Source organism: Gossypium hirsutum, chromosome A06, assembly GCF_007990345.1.
Source record: "Gossypium hirsutum isolate 1008001.06 chromosome A06, Gossypium_hirsutum_v2.1, whole genome shotgun sequence".
NCBI classification, from domain to species: Eukaryota; Viridiplantae; Streptophyta; class Magnoliopsida; order Malvales; family Malvaceae; genus Gossypium; species Gossypium hirsutum.
In genome coordinates, this window is record NC_053429.1 from 26,533,334 (window position 1) to 26,545,079 (window position 11,746).

The 11,746-nt window shown below is 39.5% G+C and overlaps 1 non-coding gene across 1 annotated transcript; it reads right to left on the reverse strand.

Annotated features, from left to right (window-relative positions):
- Window positions 1–2,717: 2,717 nt before the first annotated feature.
- LOC121231289 (small nucleolar RNA R71) lies at window positions 2,718–2,824 on the reverse strand. Its single transcript, XR_005929351.1, has one exon. It is a non-coding gene; the product is annotated as a small nucleolar RNA R71 (small nucleolar RNA).
- Window positions 2,825–11,746: the final 8,922 nt, after the last annotated feature.

Sequence of the window (11,746 nt, forward strand, 5' to 3'; positions counted from 1 at the left end):
ATTTTTATAAAATAATTAAAGTGTACTTAAAATATGAACATGTTGAATTTTAATTAATTTTATAATTAATTTTGATGAATTTTGGTTATTTTCGATAGATTTGCACAAACGGCAAAAAATGGCTCAGCAGACACTACTAGAAGCACGAAACCGAGAAGTAATTTGAAGTATCAAGGTGAATTAATTTTAATCCTAAGACGGTCCAAAATTATCTGTATTAATTCATAATATAATTAATTTTAATTTATATCCAATTTAATTTGAGTTAATAAATTATTATTAATAAATTATGAAAAGTGGTCCAGTTAAGTCGAACCGAGTGAACTGAATCGACCAAGTAATGGACAGCCCAAAACCGCCCCATGTGCTGACCCAAATGATCTTACTGGCTGATTATTTAGCTCGCAAAGAGGCCCTTGAAGACTTGTTCAAATAGCATTCAAACCCCTCCACAAATGGTGGCTTTCTAGATTTGCCCCAACCTTAATTTAGCAAGTTTGAAATCATCAAACTTGCCACATGTGTGGCCGGCCAAGGGAGGGATCTTTGGCTGCTAATTTTAGCTATTTTTAGCGGCCCTCTTCAGCTATAAAAACCCCTGAAGCTGATCATTTGAAGCACGTCTCATTCATTTACATCTTTTCTCTCTTCTCTCCACTTTCTCTCATTTTCCCATTCAAAGTTCCTTACTCTTTTGCCGATTTATCCTATTGAGAAAGGGATCTTTTTCAGCCATTTTGGAGCAGAAATTGAGTGTTCATAGCAGCCTTGATCAACGAGGACAAAAAAGAAGGAAAAACGGAGCAACCTAGTCAAGCCACTGAAAAACACCAGATTTGATTCTTGTTCCCTATCTCTTTAAATTTTGTTGTTTTTGTGATGAACACATCTATGAATATTTATGTTGTTGGAATGGTTAATTTAATCAACTTAGCTTGAATTTAATTCGTGTTGGGTTGATTGCATTTCATCCTTTTAAATTATTAAAATTGTGTTTATGCTATTATAGCCCTCGATAAAATGCTTGATTAAGTAAAATCATGCCTAAGTTATTCTAGCATTATAATTGTGAGGGAACTAATGAATTAATTATTTAAATGGATTGAAATTGTAATTAATGGACACAATACTTAATCAGTGCTGAGCGATACATTTGCCTTGCATAACTTTCAAGATTATTGTGATTAAAGTATTTTAAGGTAAGAATACCTTGTTACCTCACATAGTCTTTTATGTTCTTATTAGATTTAATTAATCGTTTGAATTGACATAGGAATATGCAAGAGATTAGTTGAATTTAATGTGTATGTATGTGCAATAACATGTTTCCTTATTAGAATCTATTTAATCGGTTGAATTAACATAGGGATATGTTAAGAGATGAATGGATTTGTGTAGGTGAGTATGTTCATAAGTTAGCAAATTTCCGAGTTGCCGTGAATTTAATCGTAACAACATAAGCATGAGTTTAATAATTCTAAGTTAAAGAAATGTAATTAATCCAACACAATTATGTCATCTTGATGAAATCACATTTTGTAATCGTGCATTAGAAATTTTATTTTTATTTAGTTTAATATCTTATTTTTTTAATCACTCTTTTCAAAACAAAATATTTTTTTTACCAAAGTGTTTTAAATTACATTCATAAATAATTCTTTTCACAGTGCCTGTGGGTACGATAATTCGACATTTACTTTTCACTTTATTACTTGTTGCGATTGTGTACACTTGCACATTTTTGTCGTTCCAATAACATAAACATGAGTTTAATAATTCTAAGTTAAAGTAATGTAATTAATCTAGCACAATTATATCATCTTGATTAAAATCATATTTTGAAATCGTGCGTTGGAGATTTATTTATTTAGTTTACTAAGTTTAAAAGCTTAGTTTTTAATCATCCTCTTCAACAAAATATTTTTTCTTCACCAAAGTGTTTTAAATAGCATTCATAAATAATTCTTTTCATAGTTCCTATGGGTACGATAACTCGACATTTAGTTGTCACTTTATTACTTGTTGCGATTGTTTACACTTGCACATTTCTGTCGTTCTAAGTTTTTGGCGCCATTGTCGAGGACTGTTTTAAAAAGTCATTATTTGTGAATTTGTTAGTTTTTCATTTTGGTTTAATTTTCTGTTTAAATTCTAACTTAATTAATTTTTCTGTGATTATTTCAGGTGTTTATGAATATTGACCGAATCATCGACCTACTCCCTGTAGACCCTAAGATAGAATGACCTTTTCGACAACGAAGAAGACAAGCAAATCAGAGAAGGACCGAAGAGATGAACTTCGAAAATCCGAATCAAGGAAATATAGCAAACCCTACTCAAAATCCTATACTTATTGCTGATGATAGGGATAGAGCTTTACGATAGTATGCCATGCCAGTGTTTCATGATCTTAATTCGGGTATTAGGAGACCCGTAATTAAGGCACAGTCATGTTTCAGATGCTTCAGACGGTGGACCAATTCAGTGGAATGCCTACCAAAGATCCTCACCTACATTTAAGACTATTTATGGAGGTGAGCGATTCTTTCAAGTTAGTTGGAGTACCCGAAGATGCATTACGATTGAAGTTGTTCCCATATTCGCTAAGGGAAAGAGCTTGATCCTGGTTGAACTCATTGCCACCAAACTCAATTTCCACATGGCAAGAGTTAGCAGAAAGATTCCTTTTGAAGTATTTCCCACCTAGCAAGAATTCTAAGTTGAGGAACGAGATCACTGCTTTCCAACAAATAGATGATGAGTCCTTGTATGAGGTATGACATAGGTATAAAGAATTATTATGGAAGTGCTCGCATCACGGAATCCCAAATTACATCTAACTTGAGACATTTTATAATGGTCTCAATATTCAGATGAGGATGGTAGTGGATGCTTCTGCTAATGGTGCTCTCCTTTCTAAGTCTTATAATAAGGCTTATGAAATCATTAAGAGGATTTCCATTAACAATTATCAATGGCCAACCAATCGAGCAATGTCAGGAAGACAAGTTGCTGGAATACATGAAGTAGACGCTCTTACTTCACTTGCATCTCAGGTATCATCAATATCCTCAATGTTAAAAAATCTTACTACTAATTGGTCTAATAGTCTTGCAGCATAGCCTCCAAATCAATTTGAAAGTATAGCTTGTGTTTATTGTGAGGAAGAACATTTATATAAGAATTTCCATCGAACCTAGAATTCGTGTATTACATGGGTAACCAGAACCAAAATTGAGGAAGGCAAGGACTGCAATCCAATTTCTATAACCCATCATGACGAAATCACTCCAATATTTCCTAATGTAACCAAGGGGTTGGAACTTAACACTTACGCCCAACCTAGACCAACCCAGCCGCCTAGTTTCCCCCAACAAGTTCAGAAACCAGCTTAAGTTGAATCATCCAATAGCTTAGAGAATTTATTGAAGGCATACATGACGAAAAACGATGTTACTCTAAGGAATTTGGAGAATTAAGTGGGCCAACTTGCTACTGAGCTCAGGAACCGACCATAAGGTACTTTACCTAGTGATACGAAGAATCCAAGGAATTCGAGGAAGGAGCATTGCAAAGCATTGACATAAGGAGTGGAAAAATAGTAGAGCCCAACACCATTGAAGTCGAAAAGGAGCAAGCTGACGCTCAAGATTTAGAGGAAGTTCATCTGAGTGTTGACATTCTAGTTTCACAAGAACCAGAATCTACAAAACCTGACAAGGTAATTTCAGAACCAGATAATTCTGATAAACTAACAAATCCGTTAGATGCAGAATTGCCATAGAAAACAAATAAACTAGTTCCAGTAAAGAAACCACCACCACCCTACCCTCAAAGACTTCCAAAGAAAAAGTAGGAGATTCAATTCAAGAAGTTCCTATATGTACTCAAGAAACTTCATATCAACATCCCGTTGGTTGAGGCACTTGAGCAAATTATGAACTACGTCAAACTCGTGAAGGATATCCTATCCAAAAAATGAAGACTTGGAGAATTTGAGACATTAGCTCTGATGAAGGAATGCATTACATATCTTCACGACAAATTACCCCCAAAGTTGAAGAATCCTGGATGTTTTACCATCCCTTTCAACATTGGAGCAACATATTATGGTAAGGCATTACGTGACTTGGGTACGAGTATTAACTTGATGCTTATGTCAATATTTAGGAAATTGGGGATAGGTGAAGTAAGACAAAATATGGTTAGAATTCAATTAGTGGATCGATCCTTAGGACATCCAGAAGGAAAAATCGAGGATGTATTGGTACGTGTTGATAAATTTATCTTCCCTACTGATTTTGCTATTCTAGACTTTGAAGCAGGCAAAGAAGTACCAATTATCTTAAGAAGATCGTTCTTAGCAACCGAAAGAACCCTTATTGATGTGTAGAAGGGCGAGCTTACTATGCGTGTTCAGGATGATCAGGTAACATTTAACGTTTTTAAATCTATGGGATTTCTTAACATAATTGATGATTGTTTTGTAGTATCCAATTTAGAGGATTTAATAGTGGAGAAGGAGCTCAACTATGTTGAGGATCTATTGGAACAAATTTTGACATCAGATCCTCCGAATGATGAAGAGGAGGATGAATACTTGCGCTGTTAGAAGCTAATCAAAGGGGATTTAATCCGCAATCCCATTTTGAATCTTTGGAATTAGAGAAAAGGGATTATGCCCAACTAAAAGTCTCAATCGAAGAGCCACCTAAATTAGAACTCAAGGTACTACCTTCACATTCAAAATATGTTTATTTAGGTAACGTGTCTTCTTTGCCTATGATTGTTTAAGTAGAATTAACGACTGAGCAAGAAGAAAAACTCATCCTTGTATTGAAACAAATCAAGAAGGTTATCGGATGGACCATAGTCGATATTCGCAGTATTAGTCCATTTGTATGCATGCACAAGATTATCCTTGAAGATGGGGAAAAAGGGAAGATTGATGGACAACAAAGACTATACCCCATCATGAAGGATGTAGTCAAGAAAAAAATCATCAAGTGGTTAGATGCAAGTATAATCTACCCCATCTCAGACAGTTCATGGGTAAGTCTGGTCCAGTGCCTGCCAAAGAAAGGAGGTATCATGGTCACTGAAAATGAGAATAATGAGTTGATACCAACTAGAACGGTTACAGGATGGAGAATTTGCATCAATTACTTTGCCATTTTTGGACCAGATACTGGATAGACTTGCGGGGTGAGACTATTACTATTTTCTCGATGGATACTCGGGGTATAATCAGATTACAGTAGCACCAGAAGATCAGCATAAGACAACATTCACCTGCCCGTGCGGTACATTTGCATTTAGACACATGCCATTTGGTTTATGTAATGCACCTACTACATTTCAAAGATGTATGTTGTCTATTTTTACTGACATGGTTGAGAAGTATGTGGAAGTTTTTATGGATGATTTTTCAGTATTCAGAGATACATATGATGATTGCCTAGCCAATCTAGCCAAGGTACTAAGGCGATGCGAAGAAACAAACCTTGTACTCAACTGGGAAAAGTTCCATTTCATGGTACGAGAAGGGATTTCTAGGGCATCGAATAACAAGACATGGAATAGAAGTAAACAGAGCAAAGGTAGATGTTATAGAGAAACTCCCACCTCCAACATCTGTAAAAGGTGTTAGGAACTTTTTGGGCCACGGCAGTTTTATCGAAGATTCATCAAGGACTTCTCCCCAAAATTGCTAAACCCTTATGCAAATTATTGGAGGAGGACACGATGTTCATATTTGATGAAGAGTGCTTAAAAGCTTTCAATGATTTAAAGAGTCGATTAGTTTTGGCACCTGTAATCTTTACACCAGACTGGGTCTTACCATTTGAATTGATGTGTGACACAAGTGACTTTGTGATAGGAGCTGTCATGGGTCAGCGAAGGAACAAAGTTTTTCATCCCATCTACTATGCAAGTCAAACTCTGACAGGATGTAACACCCCAAACCCGGCCTAGACGTTATGACCGGATCTGATGCGCCACATCGAAGCGTTCAAAACATTCCGTATTACTTAGTTGGTGTTGTAAAAGACACTTTTAAAAGTAGGTTAAAGTGAATGGAAGCTGTGCACCAGGTAGGAAACCAGGAAGAAGAGGAGGTGAGTCCGTCGGACTGCTTAAGTACCAAGCTCCCTTCGGATCCAATCCTAGACATGCACACCACCATTGCCACACTCTAACATCTCGTATAATTTTGAGAAAAACCATTTGGTTATGTCCATCTTAAGAAAATGATTAAGGTTGAAAACGTTTGCTTAGCGGAAGTCTTACTTGTATTCGGGTTATTTTGAAATCACTTAACGTTTTTGTAAACGCGTCCTAGAGCTAATCCATTTCGTTAACTATCATAGTTCAGTTTTATCATAATAGAGTTAAATAATAAAGAAACAACCCGAACCATAAAATAATTAGCGGCCTTATTACAAAAACCCAAAACCAGAAACGAAAAATATGGAAAATCTAGTTCACCAGAAGAAAACGAATTTGCAGAAAACGTGTGGCCACTCCGAATCCCGCCCAACTCCAAGTCCACCAACTAGGGCTCACTTGCAAGGATGGAAGAAAAAGGGGTGAGTTTGGGAAAACTCAGTGTATACAGAAACCCATCCAAAGCCCAAATCAGCTCGAGCCCATTGGGCCTAAGCCCCATTCAGATAACAGTACATAGTGGACCGAAGCCCTTTTCAGAATACAGTAGCAAGGTCTTAGCCCTTTTTAACATAACAGTGTGGCCCATAGGCCCAGTACAGTAACATAAGTAACAATAGTAGTAATGCATGCAAACCCATCTGAGGAGACTACTCAACCCACCAACCGCTACACTGCCCCGTACCAGCCCTACACTCCATGTGGGGAATATCTCAACCCACCCAGCCCTACACTCCACAGTTGCAGCAGCGCTGCTCAAATATCAGTAAGTTGAGGCAAAGCCTCCAGTACGTGGATGAACCACTTTCAATACTTCCTCCATCAATACCCCAATCCCATGCAACAGATATTAATAAAGCATATCATGTACAATACAGTATTAATCAATCATGCAGTTTAGCCAATTTAAACCCTAGGGTATTTTGGTAATTACGCTCTTTAGGGGTAATTTTCGTAACTTAGCAACTACACAAGCTACTTCAGTAATTTTCAACAGTTTTGTGCAGTTTGGATCCACCATCTAACTAACAGGCTAACTTGCCCATCTCTTACCCATATTGGTCCGTAAGCCCATTGGGCCCAGTTTTGGCCCATCTGGCCCTTTTTTCCGAAGTACGCTAAAATGTCACACGAACTTACTTACCTCTTTGCGGTGCTAGATCTAACAATTACTAAATGTCTTGAGAGCATTCGCATACTCACAAGCCTATGAAATGCCAGAATTTCGGCATTTTAGCTTTTGTCGAATTGAACTAAGGAAGGGTGTTCGGTACACACCTAATTCGCGACAACTGCTACTGAGATCCCTTTCGATGTCCTACAATTGATTAGCACAGTTCTTATTTACAAACCATAATCACTAAACCCCAAAAATTACTTATCCATGATCAAACCATGTCCCTAAAAGCCTTTGAAACCTTACCTTTTTGCCAAAATCGATAGCTAGCTCCGAATCCGATTGTTCTAATGATTCACGCTTTTGATCCAACGCTTAAAAAGACTCTAATCACCGAAAGAAAACATCAGTTACAAACCCTTAAAGCCTTATGCTCAAATCGACAGCCTCCCTAATTTTTAGGGACTTCGGCTTTTCCTAACATCGTAAAATAAGAACAGATCTGAGATGATAAGTACTTACCCCTTACTCCTACTTGATTTCCACGCAATCCGGTGTAGATTTATCCTTAGAACAATGGTAAAACCTGAATCTAAGGGTTGAAGAAGGTTCGGCTAAAAGCCCCTAAACCAATGGTACTTTCGGCTTTTGGGTGGTGAAGGAGATGGCGATATGAGGCTATGACCTTGAAGTAGAATTGCCGTCAGGTATCTAGGATTAAGAAAAGATAATCGTAGATTTAATAAAAACAAAAGAACATAGAAGGACCTGGCTTTGAAGAAATCGGCACAAGCAGTGATCACAGGATTTCGGCTTTGCGACTTCGGCAAAGGTGCTGAGGAATAGCAGGTTTGATGGACGGCTTTGGAGAAGGAAGTAGAGAAAGAAGAACAGGATAGGTGAAAGTTTCGGCTAGAGAGGAAAAGAGAGAAAAAGAAAACCCTTGTGGTGCCTGAGCAGAAGAAAACGGCACCTCACAAAGCCCTAGGTGCCGAAATATTAACCTAAACCCTCTGCCGAATTTTCCCTCTTCAATTCCCTAAATTCGGCCAACTCCCAGTCTCTCACCCAATCCCTTAAATCTCTCCCCTTATCACTCCTTAATCCAAGCGTTTAGACTGATTCAAACTCTCCTCTAGCAGAATCCACCTGGACTCCAACACTTACCCCTCCAGCACTTGAAAATAAATGCATCTATTTGTCAACACTGGGAATCGATCCCATGCCTTCCCCAATGCTCCACACGCCACTTTTCTAGGAGCCTAGTGGCGTCACCCTTGCCACTTTACCAGAGGCTCATTTGTGATGCAATTTACCCATCACTCCACTTAAGGGCCACTTAGCCAGAACCCCCTACCCTTTTTAAGTCCAAAATTCAAAAATCCAACCGGGTTTTGGCCAACACACGGGCCTTTTATAAGCCCATTTACCTACTCAAAAATATTGATTTCATATCCAAATACAAAATTTTAAAATCTTTACAAAATATTGAAAACCGCGAATAAATCCGAAAATCAGGATGTTACAACTCTACCCTCTTTAAAGAAATTTCGACCTCGAAATTTTACCTTATTCGAACAGTTGAGGGTACTGTTGACGCATAGCCTCCTCAGTCTCCCAAGTAGCTTCTTCTTTTCCATGGTTCCTCCAAATTACTTTCACTAGTGGAACTGATTTCCTTCTCAACACCTTGACGTCACGATCTAGTATTTGCACAGGTTCCTCATCGAAGGTTAAATCTGACTGTACCTCGATTTCTGCAACTGGTATGATGTGAGTTGGGTCAAATCGATACCTCCTCAGCATGGATACATGAAAAACGTCGTGGATACGCTGCAGTTTTGGTGGTAACTCTAGCTGATAAGCCACTGGTCCAACCCACTTAACAATTTGGTAAGGCCCAATAAACCGTGGGCTCAACTTACCCTTCTTACCAAATCTCAAAATTTTCTTCCAAGGGGAAACCTTCAAGATAACCATATCCCCAACAGCGAACTCTATCTCTTTGCGCTTCAGATCCGCATACGACTTCTGTCTATCGGATGCCTCCTTTAATCGATCCCTTATCAGCCTAACCTTGCTTTCAGTGTCTGCCACCAATTCTGGTCCAAGCACTCGTCGTTCACCCAACTCTGTCCAACACGTCGGCGTACGACATCTTCGCCCATAAAGCGCTTCATACGGTGCTATCTGAATACTTGCTTGGTAGCTATTATTGTAAGCAAACTCCGCCAGTGGCAAGTAGTCCTCCCAACTTCCACGAAAATCAATGATACAACCTCTTAACATATCTTCCAGAACCTGAATAACCCTTTTTGGCTGTCCATCTGTCTGTGGGTGAAAAGAAGTGCTAAAATCCAATCGTGTACCCAACGCTTCCTGCAACTTCCGCCAAAACCGAGATGTAAACCTAGGGTCTCGATCAGAAATTATCGACACTGGCACCCCATGCAGTCGCACTACCTCTGCCACATATAACTTGGCCAACTTTTGCAGTGAGTAGTCGGTACGAACAGGTATGAAATGAGCAGATTTTGTGAACCTATCCACAACCACCCACACCGAATCTTTCTTAGTGGGTGTCAAAGGTAACCCACTCACAAAGCTATTGTTACTCTTTCCCACTTCCATAGCGGAATTTTCACAGGTTGCAGTAATCCCGAAGGCAATTGGTGCTCAGCCTTAACCTGCTGGCACGTCAGACATTTCCCAACAAATTCAATCACCTCTCGTTTTAATCCGGGCCACCAGTACACCTCTTGCAAGTCTCGATATAACTTATTCCCTCCAGGATGCATGGCACAAAGTCCACCATGAGCCTCTTTTAGAATTAACTGCCTCAATTCAGGGTCTTTTGGAATACAAACCCTTCCACGAAAGCACAGAACTCCTTCAGTGTTCAACCCAAAATCCTCGTTCTCACCATTCTTAACTTGCTGGAACCAGAGAGTTAATGAATCGTCCTTCAACTGTTTTTCCTTAATCTGCTCAGTCCAAGTAGGCCTTACCTGCAGTTCTGCCAACAAGCTTCCATCATCGTACAGACTTAATCGTGCGAACAAGGCTCTCAAATCAGTAACAACCCTTCGACTCAACGCATCCGCCACCACAATAGCCTTTCCTGGGTGGTACTCTATCGAACAGTCGTAGTCTTTAATAAACTCCACCCATCTTTGTTGCCTATGGTTCAACTCCTTCTGAGTCAACAAATACTTTAGGCTCTTATGATCTGTGTATATGATGCACTTTTCCCCATATAAGTAGTGTCTCCAAATTTTTAACGCAAAAATCACCGCTGTTAGCTCCAAATCATGCGTAGGGTAATTCACCTCATGAGCCTTAAGCTGTCGCGATGCATAAGCGACCACCTTGCCTTCTTGCATCAGTACGCAACCTAACCCCACATGCGACGCATCGCTGTATACAGTAAAGTCCTTCCCAGACACCGGTTGAATCAACACTGGCGCTTCGGTCAATACCTTTTTCAACCGATCAAAAGCTTTTTGCTGTTTCTCGGTCCAGACAAATGGTACTCCTTTCCTTATGAGTTTTGTCAAGGGTGCCGCCATTACCGATAAACCCTCCACAAACCTTCTGTAGTAACCTGCCAACCCTAGGAAACTCCGAATTTTTGATACTGACCTAGGTGGCTTCCATTCCAGAATTGCTTCAATTTTACGAGGATCCACCTTAATCCCCTCGGCAGAGACCACATGCCCTAGGAAGGTTACCTCTTTCAACCAGAATTCACACTTGCTGAATTTCGCATAGAGATCCTTTTCCCTTAACACTTGCAGCACAATACGGAGATGCTCATCATGCTTCGCCTCCGTTTCAGAGTATACCAGGATATCGTCGATAAAGACGACTACGAACCGATCCAAGTAAGGTTGGAATACTCGGTTCATCAGATCCATAAAAGCTGCAGGTGCGTTCGTCAGCCCAAACAGCATGACCACAAACTCATAATGTCCATATCGAGTTCGAAATGCTGTTTTATGAATATCCCCTTCTTTTACCCTTAGCTGATGGTATCCAGAACGAAGATCGATTTTGGAGAATACCGAAGCTCCCCTCAGTTGATCGAACAGATCGTCAATCCTTGGTAGTGGATACTTATTCTTAATCGTCAGTTTGTTCAACTGGCGATAATCGATGCACATGCGCATCGATCCGTCCTTTTTCTTCACAAACAAGACCGGTGCTCCCCAAGGAGACACACTAGGCCTAATGAAGCCTCTATCTAACAACTCTTGAATTTGAGCCTTCAGTTCCACTAACTTCTTCGGTGCCATCCTATAGGGTGCAATAGATACTGGAGCTGTTCCAGGCAACAAATCGATTCCAAACTCAACTTCCCGATTCGGGGGTAATCCAGGAAGTCTTTCGGAAAAACATGCCGGAATTCCCTAACAGTTTTGATGGTCTCCACAGTCAGATCCTCAGTTTCAGCTTGGCTTA